General features: G+C 41.5%; 1 long non-coding RNA gene across 2 annotated transcripts in view; it reads right to left on the bottom strand.

Annotated features, from left to right (window-relative positions):
• Positions 1-2,569, bottom strand: part of LOC138976284 (uncharacterized) — a 50,477-nt gene extending 47,908 nt beyond the window's left edge. The window contains exon 1 of one of the 2 annotated variants that reach the window (XR_011458937.1): positions 2,420-2,569. This is a non-coding gene — a long non-coding RNA (uncharacterized lncRNA). Of the gene's footprint in view, positions 1-2,043; positions 2,356-2,419 lie in introns of those variants that run through there. The other variant, XR_011458936.1, reaches the window with a different exon arrangement.
• Positions 2,570-12,533: the final 9,964 nt, after the last annotated feature.

The following is a 12,533-nucleotide window of genomic DNA, read 5'->3' as shown; positions in this document are numbered from 1 at the left end:
GAGATGACAAGAAAATATCGGGCGCAAAAACGTGATTTGTAAAACTTTTCACAACATATGTCGCCTAGCGCCATGTATGTGATGAAACCATTCATATAGCTCTGCGGGAGCTCTGCACTTTTGGACGTCCCCATTTCACTGCTGTACAGCAAACATCGTCCCCAAATACCTGTTTGTTTCTAAAAAAATCACGCTGGAGGTTGCATTTTATGTAATAACCTCCTGAAATGAGTTTTGACACTTTAGAATGGCATGTAAAATGACACATGGCCTATGAAATGTCGCAAAAATGGGATGGGGGCAAAATGGGATAACGGCCAAACGGGATTGCGCCAAAATGGGACGTGGAGCTAATGGTACATGACATGGTGGTAAAATGACACTTGGCCTGTAAAATGTCGCAAAAATGGGATGGGGGCGAAATGGGATAACGGCCAAACGGGATTGCGCCAAAATGGGATGTGGAGCTAATGGTACATGATATGGTGGTAAAATGACACTTGGCCTGAGAAATGTCGCCAAAATGGGATGGGGGCGAAATGGGCTAACGGCGAAACGGGATTGCGCCAAAATGGGATGTGGAGCTAATGGTACATGATATGGTGGTAAAATGACACTTGGCCTGAGAAATGTCGCCAAAATGGGATGGGGGCGAATTGGGATAACGGCGAAATAGGACTAATAGATCCCTTGACTTGGGGTAGTGCGACTCTGTCACTGCTAGCTTTCCACTCGGAGGAAGCGACCGGAATTTCCCAACGATGGGACATCCTAGTAATGAATGTTTTTTTTTTTTTTTAATTCTTAAAATTAACAGAGTCGCGCTACCCCAAAAGTCAAGGAATTTCGTGTTTGTCCCTTGACTTTGGAGATGACAAGAAAATATCGGGCGCAAAAACGTGATTTGTAAAATTTTCCACAACATATGTCGCCTCGCGCCATGTATGTGATGAAACCATTCATATAGCTCTGCGAGCTCTGCACTTTTGGACGTCCCCATTTCACTGCTGTACAGCAAACATCGTCCCCAAATACCTGTTTGTTTCTAAAAAATCACGCTGGAGGTTGCATTTTATGTAATAACCTCCTGAAATGAGTTTTGACACTTTAGAATGGCATTTAACGCTCATTGAAGTTTTAACAAACTTTCTAACACCTAAAACATTCATAGCACCGATAACGTAATTGTAGCTCTGCACTTTGTGTACACATACGTCCCCATTTCACTGCTGTACAGCAAACATCGTCCCCAAATGCCTGTTTTTCTAAAAATCACGCTGGAGGTTGCATTTTATGTAATAACTTCCTGAAATGAGTTTTCACACTTTAAAATGGCATTTAACGCTCATTGAAGTTTTAAGAAACTTTCTAACACGTAAAACAAAAGAGACCCCAAATGCCTGTGTTTTGAGCAAGATGGCATTTTGATACACAGCCGACCCCAAATGACTGTAAAACCACCTATGTGTGTGTGTGTGTGTGTGTGTGTGTGTGTGTGTGTGTGTGTGTGTGTGTGTTTGTGTGTGTGTGTAAGAGAAAGAGAGAAAGAGAGAGAGAGAGAATGTGTAAGTGCGTGTGCATGTGAGTGTGTGAGTCAGTGTGTGTGTGTGTGCGTGTGTGTGTGTGTGTGTGTGTGTGTGTGTGTGTGTGTGTGTGTGTGTGTGTGTGTGTTTGTCCGTCTGAGTCTATGTGTCTGTGTGTGACTGCATGCATCTGTGTCTGTATCTCTTTCCGTGGGTGCCAGTGTGTCTGTCTGTTGGGGTGTGTGCGGACATGTGTACCTGTGTGTATTTGCCAGCAAGTAAGTTTTTCCTGATGTCATTTACGTGCGTTCATTCTGACGTTAGTAAAACACACAAACCAAGCTGTCATAAAGTATCCTCATCGCCTGAGAAATTCAACATTATTTCTACTCAAATATGCCCCCCCCCCCCCCCCCGTCCTGCCCCTCCCCCTCCCCCCTCTTCTTCAACGACCCATACCCATTCGCAACCTTTTCTTCATCAAGTTACCCCCAACGATTCAAGTGACACACATACATACCACGGTTGATAACCAGGAAGAAACACGCAGTCCTGTAACAATGATAGCACGCCCACTGATACCTCCCGCACGAACACAGCACACAAAACACTAAACTAGCTGTAAGACTAAATTGCACACGTTACGCTGAGTAAACCACATTGCGTCTGCCTAAACTTATTCCTCCCCTTAGTTTCAGTTTATGCCACGAGTAGCTTAACTGGTCGCCACATATGTCCGCATCGACTCTTACGACAAAATGACCAAGCCTAACAGACTATGTCATACATGAATTTGGCACAGAAACTCCCGCACGAACACAGCACACAAAGCTGTAAGACTAAATTGCACACATTCAGCACACACAAAAAAAAGAAGAGAAAGAACCGAGCCATACCGATTCGATATTCAGAACGAAGCTACCGTGCGATATAAAGTATATCCAACGCTCACGCGAAGAGGTCTGTTTGCACGCTCAGCTACGTGAAACTGTGCTGTGATACTAATTTTGTGTTGCCTTCTTCTTCTTCTTCTTCTTCTTCTCCTAAGCGGGACATAAGAGCGCTGCCATTTGTGTGAATTGATGCGTGGAACTGCATTGCCTAATAGACAGTTAATTGCTGTGTGTGTGTGTGTGTGTGTGTGTGTGTGTGTGTGTGTGTGTATGTGTGTGTGGTCTTCTTCTTCTTCTTCTTCTTCTTCTTCTTTTAAAGTCGGTAGAACAAACAGAAATGTCACTTGATCGAAGTTATAAATAAAGCCTTCGTAGCATGCAGTAACGCCTGCTTTTGTATTCATTACAGGCGTGTGAGTAACAGTGCATGCTACAGACAAAGTCGGCTCTTGTCATAGCAATGGCTTTGAAGTGCAATGCTTTCAATGAGCTTTCATGCTTTATGAGGGCGGTGCTCATCTCGTCTCCTTATTTGCTCTCATTCTCTGACATGGATTGGCGTTATTTTTTCCCCAATGAAATTTAATATTGTCTGTACAAAGTCCATACGTCTTTTAATCCAAAAAAAAATTTGTTTTTATTTTTTAACAAATATGCTTCAGGGGCGAAATAAAACTTGTGATTGTCTGTGACGACATTTTTAGGTGCTCGTGAGGCGAGCTTTCTAGATGAGAAAAAACATTAAACTTCACAAAATCAGATTATGTGTAGCTTTTTACAAATTTAGTCAAGTTTTGACTAAATGTTTTAACGTAGACGGGGGAATCGAGACGAGGGTCGTGGTGTATCATGTGTGTCTGTGTGTGTGTGTGTGTGTGTAGAGCGATTCAGAGAAAACTACTGGACCGATCTTCATGAAACTTGACATGAGAGATCCTGAGTATAGTATCTCCAGACAAGTTTTTCATTTTTTTGATGAATGTCTTTGATGACGTCATATCCGGATTTTCGTGAAAGTTGAGGCGACACTGTCACGCTCTCAATTTTCAACCAAATTGGTTGAAATTGTGGTCAAGTAATCTTCGACAAAGCCCGGACTTTGGTATTGCATTTCAGCTTGGAGGCTTAAAAATTAATTAATGAGTTTGCTCATTAAAGTTGTCATTAAAATCAATTTTTTGCAAACTGATTTAAAATTGATTGCATCGTATTTTTCATCACATTCTGAATCTAAAAATATATACATATGTCATGTTTACTCTTAAAATGTGATCACAATTAACGAAAATAGATTGATTAGTCTTACGATTAAAATTTAAGAAATCGATCCAAAAATGATTTCCTCTTATTCTTTATCATTTCCTGATTTCAAAAACATATAGATATGATAGGTTGTATTCAAAACAAGCTCCGAAAGTTAACAAAAATACAGAAAAGCGCGCTTTTATGCTTAGCACAATACGCTACCGCGCTATTCTGGCGTGTTAATTTCACTGCGTTTTGCACGTGGGAGGTGAGCAATTTCCTTCTCGCGGGGATTGACGAAGCTGTACTGTCTTGGTGAAAAAATACAGTGCGTTCAGTTTCATTCCGTGAGTTCGACAGCTTGACTAAATGTAGTAATTTCGCCTTACGCGACTTGTTTTTTTTAGCACCGACACACTCACACACACGCCCGCACATGCACGTACGCACGCACGCACACACACACACACACACACACATTCAAACTAACGCGAAATCAGCAATGTTGATTCGATAAGAGAACGAAGCTACGGTGCGATATAAAGTACACACACACGCACACACACACACGCAAACACACACACACGCAAACACACACACACGCACACACACACACACACACACACACACACACACACACACACACACACACACTAACGCAAAATCAGCAATGTTGATTTGATAAGAGAACGAGGCTACGGTGCGATATAAAGTACACCGACTTGAAGTTGTCTGTTTATACACACGCAGCCACGAAGAACTGTGCGCTGCACAAAAACGCCTTCTGAGTTCAGTGTAACCTTGTTCGCATTTGTTGTAATGGGTGCTTACACAACAATATCGTTTCCGTGCAATTATGAATATAGCCCCTAAGCGACTTTTATGCTGCTATTGCACTTGCACTGCAGATTCGCGGTGAACACCATTTTAAGTCACAGTCCTTCCTACTTTTGATGAGATACGATACCAAATACATGTACAGCCTGGCGGGGATCTTTGGGGCAAATTATACCTGTGCAGAGTCAGCGGCATAGACGACGCACTGCAGATTATTGAGGTAATTCTTTTTTTTTCAGCCCGCTATACGTTGCGTGAAAAGAAAACAGGCCAAGTACTCCTCATAATCCTAATCGCAGCATGCAGCGCCGCTGACTCTGCGCAGGTATAATTTGCCCCTTACAAATATTTTTCATCTGCTAATAATTATGACTTAATCATCGAGACACATTTATTTTCTTCTCGACATTCTTTTTAATTCCTCGGGAGAAGTGTAAGAACTTTCACGTGACGCAATTATTCGCGTTAATGACGTCTTCTCAAACTTCGCATAGCTTTAGAAGTCAGAGATTTAACTTACATGGGAGGGTAAAAAAGAGACGTCCTTGTTTGTTTGATCGATGTCGTATCTCATTCACGATTCGGCTCACTTTGTCAGATCTTGAGGGAGGGCGTCAACTCACGATCCTCACCGAGAAGTTTCAACTGGGGGCCTGTGAAAGTCAATGTAATTCAATCTGTCACCGAACTTGTTTCTGCTTTCCTGCGCTTGCAACAAGGCCGAAATGATTCCCTGGTGGTACTTCACATACTCCTTTGTTTGTTTGTTTGCTTTACGCCCAGCCGACCACGAAGGGCCATATTAGGGCGGTGCTGCTTTGACATATAACGTGCGCCACACACAAGACAGAAGTCGCAGCACAGGCTTCATGTCTCACCCAGTCACATTATTCTGACACCGGACCAACCAGTCCTAGCACTAACCCCATAATGCCAGACACCAGGCGGAGCAGCCACTAGATTGCCAATTTTAAAGTCTTAGGTATGACCCGGCCGGGGTTCGAACCCACGACCTCCCGATCACGGGGCGGACGCCTTACCACTAGGCCAACCGTGTCGGTTTCACATACTCCTGTCACCTCACTTACCTGCAGAGGTCAAGTGCCAGGAAATGTGTTTCTGTATAGCCATGCAATCCCACTGATTCGGCTTAATTCTTAGTATATTATGTCTTCTACAGTCTGCGTGTCTCTGCAATGCAAAGTTCTTGCTATTGTTTCTCTGTTCTCTAACATCGACACGATCTCGTTCAAAGATATCGAAGACACATAACATTTAGATATAATTTCTGGCAACAGAGATGGTGAACACTGTTGCGTTAGCCTTTGAGCAATGCCCTGAGGTGAACATAATGTATTTGAATGTACACAGGTTTTTAAGCACGTGCTTCTCTGTATATGATACTGGATGAATACCCGCTTCGCCGGGTACGGCTGCGCCGGGAAAAAGTCGAGCCGATTACCCGGCACCGCACGAAGGAAGGGAGATAAACGCGCAAAACACTGGAGAAGAGTAGTGACCTTCTAAAAATAGTATAACGGGAATATGGATTGAGCGTTGTCGACAGTGACCTTCTAAAAATAGAAACGGGAATATGGATTGACGCCACACGAAGGAAGGGAGGTAAACGCTGAAAACACTGGAGAAGATAAGGAAGAGTTACTGGGAATGGATCCAGAGAAAAACCAAAATCGGTTCAGCGCTGCTGAATATGGCCTCCAAATTTGAAAAAGATCGATCGAGAACTTTGGCTTGGCATCGCGGACAGACACAAGTCGTATATATATATATAGAAACCTCTCATAGGGCGTCATCGTCCCGAACAAAATGTTCAACATCTCAAAAACCGTTTGGAATTCTGGGCAGGGAAATCCTTTTCTGAAATGACGTCGGCGCCTTTCGGTGATTGATCAATGTATTTCAGAGATGGAGTTCAAACATAATGTTGGTTACACTTGAAATTAATGCTCTTTGATTTTGCTTTCCAAACTGATACGTGGTGAACGGGAGCATAGGGGCAGTTAGCTACTTAACTTATCTCGAACAGTGAGATCGAAAGAACGTACAGTACATACATATACGAACGGAGCAACTCGAAAATCGACGAGTCAATACTGATCCCCATGCTCAAGAACTCGCGTGTAAAACTCGAAGTCGAAATTTCTCTTTTTAGAAATTGGAATTGGACAGTGAGCCGGGTAAGCTGCCCAGTCGGTCGAAGGTTCGAATCTCTTAGCAGGCAACAGATTTTCTAACCTTTTTACAACATTTCAACTTTTTCTTTATTTTCTGAACTCTAACATCTTGTAAATTATTTCCTTTGTATTCATTCCAAAGGTTTCGAGTGGTGAATTTAAGATCGAATTAATTCTCGAGTTTTTGAAAAGGTAGTTTTGAAGCAGCTATTGTCAAATTTGAACACCCATGATTTGATCATGCACTCTCAGTCCGCTTATCGCCCTTCTCACTGTACTGAAACAGCCCTACTTAAAGTAATCAGTGACATTCTGTCTGCTCTGGATGGTGGTGATGTGTCAGTGCTTATCCTACTTGACCTTTCTGCAGCGTTCGACACGATTGACCATGTCACGCTTCTCCATAGACTTCAGACTCTGTACGTCATCTCCGGTCCACCGCTAGCATGGCTTGAGTCCTATCTCATTGGCAGGACTCAGGCTGTGCTTGTCGATGGCCAGATGTTTGCTCCAGCCCCACTTTCTTTCGGCGCTCCTCAAGGTTCAGTACTCGGTCTCATCCTTTTCATCATGTACACTGAGCCCCTCTCCACACTGATTCAAAACCATTCTGTTTTAAATCAGTCTTTTGCTGATGACACCCAGCTGTATAAACCCAGTCCCCCTGCAGAGACACATTCCGCCATCCAGACCATTCAGACATGCATCACTGATGTTAAATCTTGGATGGTCGATAACAAACTTAAGCTGAATGATGATAAGACTGAAGTCTTACTGTGCAAAACGAAGAACACTACATTTCCCTCTCCCCAACCTGTTTCTGTTCAAATAGGCAACACCAACATTCTTTTCTCACCATCAGCTGGAAACCTTGGATTCACCCTTTCATCTGACATGACCCTTAACAAACATATATCTTTAGTCTGTAGAGCAGCTTATTTTGAGCTTCGTAAGATCAGCACCATTCGCCACACACTCTCCTCTCAAACAACTAACACTCTTGTCTGTGCCTTTGTTCTTTCTAAACTTGACTACTGCAACTCTCTTCTCTCTGGCTGTCCTCTGTACCTCCTGCATAAACTACAAAAAGTCTAAAACTCGGCAGCACGCCTCATTCTGAAAGCACGAAAACGAGATCACGCAACACCACTTCTTCACACACTGCACTGGTTACCTATTCAAGCCCGCATTGACTACAAACTGTCCACCCTCTGCTTTAACTTCTTTTCTGGCTCGTCTCCTGCTTACTTCTCTGAACTCCTCACCGTCTATTCTCCAGCAAGACAACTCCGTGCCTCTTCTGACTGTCGCATCCTCACCATTCCACACACCAAAACCAAAACATACGGACAACGCACTTTTACTTTCTGCACACCCACACAATGGAATTCTCTCCCCTTTCACATCCGCCACTCTGTCACCCCAAGCATTCAAACGAGCACTTAAAACGCACCTCTTCAAGAAATACAACCCCTGATTTTGTTTTCTCAGTCCAACAGTAGGCTACATGTAGTGTATCAATTTTGTTGTTTTAGTGATAATGTGATAATGTATATAAACATCTAGGGCTGTTTTCAGTATTGTTGATAACATGTTCTGTTTGATTAAGGGTATTCAGCTGGTATTTCCTTGTTTTCACTACCTATTTTATTCATGTTTTTATTACTTAGTTAGTGGAAGAATCTTTTGTATGTATGTTTGATGGTGTATGCTTTTAATTAAGCGTTGTTGACTATGAATGTAGATGTAAATTCTTGTATAACTGTGTTTTAATTTTAAATGTGTCAAGCGCAAAGAGCATAATTGTAAAGTTATGATGTTGCGCTATATAAATGCTCATTTATTATTATATTATTATTATTATATGTGCCGTAATATATTCTTGTTGTTCTTGTTGTTTTTCCTTATATGCGGAGTGAATTTGATGTTGTTGTTGATGTTGTTGTTATTGTTGTTGTTGTTGTTGTTGTTGTTGTTGTCGTCGTTGTTGTTGTTGTTGTTGTTGTTGTTGTTGTTGTTGTTGTTGTTGTTGTTGTTGTCGTCGTTGTTGTTGTTGTTGTTGTTGTTGTGTTGTAATGCTATGCTATGAGTGAATTGTCCCCCCGCGGGTTAGGGGGAAGAATTTACCCGATGCTCCCCAGCATGTCGTAAGAGGCGACTAACGGATTCTGTTTCTCTTTTTACCCTTGTTAAGTGTTTCTTGTATAGAATATAGTCAATTTTTGTAAAGATTTTAGTCAAGCAGTATGTAAGAAATGTTAAGTCCTTTGTACTGGAAATTAGTGCTTTTGTGAACAAGAAACAATTAACAAGTGGCTCTATCCCATCTCCCCCCTTTCCCCGTCGCGATATAACCTTCGTGGTTGAAAACGACGTTAAACACCAAATAAAGAAAGAAATGTGAGTGAATTTGTTGTTGTTGTTGTTGTTGTTGTCATTGTTGTTGTTGTTGTTGTTGTTGCTGCTGCTGCTGTTATTTTTGTTGTTCTTGTTGTTGTTGTTGTTGTTGTTGTTGTTGTTGTTTATGACGAATTCGTTTCTTAACAAACACTAGTGACAATCTTATCAATTCATTTATAATAAAAATGTGCACTCTGCACAGGAAGGAGTCATGATGTTGTATCCCATCTGCCTGGCCAGATCTTCTTACTTCCAGAGTTTTCATCCTAAGTGTATCATCCAAAAAAACTGAAATCCGAATCAAATTTATTCTATGTGCATTTAATTCTGCTCACCGCTGATGGTGCAACCCTAAAGTGATCAGTTGGATCTAGCGTATGTGAACTCATTCAGCTAAGGATTTTTATTTCAACATCTTCATTTATTCATGTTTGATATACCACACATAGTTTTTAATTTCCACCTGGTTGGAATTTCTTCTTAACTTTCTTGATTGCGACCATCCGTTAAATTGGAATACCTGACTAAGACTATCGTTCTATACTATCATTCTGTAAGTTGACACTTTCACCTGGTGAGTTTTAAATGTTACGAACAAAAGCTCAGATTGTCGTGAAAGCTTGTTCTGGGATTAAGCGGTGTCACTGACACGAAGGTCAACAAATGAAACTGATTGAAGATTTGACTGTCGTCTATTCAGTGTTTCAAGCCGGGCGCGTGACGAAATGCGAAGCAATTTAAACAGAACAAAAGAATTTCCCTTTTAATGGAGTCATTTTCGATTCCTAACAATGGCCTAATTCTAAAAGTAACGCAGCCGATGTTTGCTAGGGTTTCTTTGTTCAAGTGCAATTTTGAAGTGAAGTTTTGCGAAGTATGACTGAAGTTTATTGGGAAAATTTGTGGTCGTGGTCAACAGAACAAAATAAACACACATAAACACATACAAACAGACACACAGACACAGACACAGACACAGACACACACACACACACACACACACACACACACACACACATACACACACACACACACACACACACACACACACACACATACACACACACACACTATCACCGGCAATCGTTGTTGTTTCTTGAATCATGGTGCATTGAGCAATATCTACAAAATAGATCCCATCATACATTTCATGTTTCCTTCTGCATTATGCCTGGGGAAAAAAGTAGAACAACAAAATGGTGGTTAAAATGAATACCGGTACGGTTTAATGAACCGACTGTTGAGAGCGAAGCTATATTTACAAACAGGAAGATTTGTATGCAGTCTGGAATTCCTGACACCTTTTGCTACGCTGACCGAATATACTCTTTAAAGCTTTTCTCTCTTTACATTACAGCTTATATTTAAGCTCAACCGCCTCAGCCCCCCTGGTTTGTGGCTCAATAGTATGCTAATTCTTATATTTTAGGTATTTACTGAATAAATACCGACTCACCTTTCAAATCGCAGTCGCTGCCTCGTGAAAAAAACAATCATGTGTTATATGTAGAACTAATTTCCACACATTTTTCACCTGAAATGGAACTTTCGCTAAAATTAAAATAGTTTCGAGTTACTCTTTGGGTTGTCTGCTTAGCTTTGTGGAAGACGTAAATGGCAAATGCAGAAAGGTTAAAGTACGCTAAAACACACACACACACACACACACACACACACACACACACACACACACACACACACACACACACACACACACACACACACACACACACAAAAGCGTATGAGTGCAAATATGTGTCTTCTCCGCTTTCTGTTCTGACTCGGATATCAACAAAATCAATGATTGCGTGAATACTGCATATAATCTGTCTCTGACGACAATCAAAGGATAACAGATTTCTTTCTTCGCGATGGCTGCATGGCTTCTATGACTGATCATATTGCATTGTCATCCAGTGTTTCGATATTGTTGAATATTGCATACACCGTGAATGCTTGCACGTTTGCTTCTTTACAACGGAGAAAAGGAAAAAAGGGAATAAGCGATGGAAAACTATTGATTTGTCATTTGCAAACAATCACACACACACACACACACACACACACACACACACACACACACACACACACACACACACACACACACAAACAAACACACACACACACACACACACACAAACACACACACACACACACACACACTAACAAACTAACACACACACACACACACTAACAAACTAACACACACACACACACACACACACGCACACACACACACACACACACACTAACAAACTAACACACACACACACACACACTAACAAACTAACACACACACACACACACACACACTAACAAACTAACACACACACACACACACACTAACAAACACACACACACACACACACTAACAAACTAACACACACACACACACACACACACTAACAAACTAACACACACACACACACACACACACTAACAAACTAACACACACACACACACACACTAACAAACACACACACACACACACACACTAACAAACTAACACACACACACACACACACACACACACACACACACACACACACACACACACACACACACACGTACAAAATACAAAACAGCCATACAACAAGAAACAAACAGCACACAAAATCAAACAAACAAAAATGGTCATGAAAGCAAGCATCCAAACCAAAATGGAAAAACAGCATACACAAATCAAAACATAAAACCCACAGAAATGAACAAGCAAAGAAATCAACAAAAAATTATTTAAATGACAAGAAACAATCAAATAAACGAACAAGAAATAAAGAAAGTGCCCAAGACCGTTTCTTTTTTTGTTACTGACTGAAGTACGCGCATGGAGCATGCTGTTTCAGCAAAACCTTTCATGTATAACCTTATCAGAGATTTGTTTTAACTTTCCAAATATCAGCTAGCGTTGTAATAGGTAGTTTGACCTTCGGAAATAGCAAGCAATTGCACGCAATCTTCTTTAAATAGCTATAGGCACAGGGCCCCGCCCTCTGCATACTCAAATCATCCGGGAAGTTTCAAGACAAGAACTGCAGAACGTGCAGTTTTTTTGTCTACTGTGTATTGTATTGACTAGACCTTTTCACAATAAATTGTGATTCTTAAAGGAGTTTCTTGGCATTACACTTATCACTCAAATGGTATCAACTTTTATTTTAAAGCTAAACAAGTATTACGTTGAAGACGAACTCCTGCCAGGTCTTGGGTTCGAACCCCGTCCGGGTCATACCTAAGACTTTAAAATTGGCAATCTAGTGGCTGCTCCGCCTGGCGTCTGGCATTATGGGGTTAGTGCTAGGACTGGTTGGTCCGGTGTCAGAATAATGTGACTGGGTGAGACATGACGCCTGTGCTGCGACTTCTATCTTGTGTGTGGCGCACGTTAAATGTCAAAGCAGCACCGCCCTGATATCACCCGTCGTGGTCGGCTGGGCGTT

The sequence above is a fragment of the Littorina saxatilis genome, linkage group LG9, assembly GCF_037325665.1.
Source record: "Littorina saxatilis isolate snail1 linkage group LG9, US_GU_Lsax_2.0, whole genome shotgun sequence".
NCBI lineage: Eukaryota > Metazoa > Mollusca > Gastropoda > Littorinimorpha > Littorinidae > Littorina > Littorina saxatilis.
Note: the sequence above shows the minus strand (reverse complement) of the source record. Positions and strands in the feature narration are given on the sequence as shown.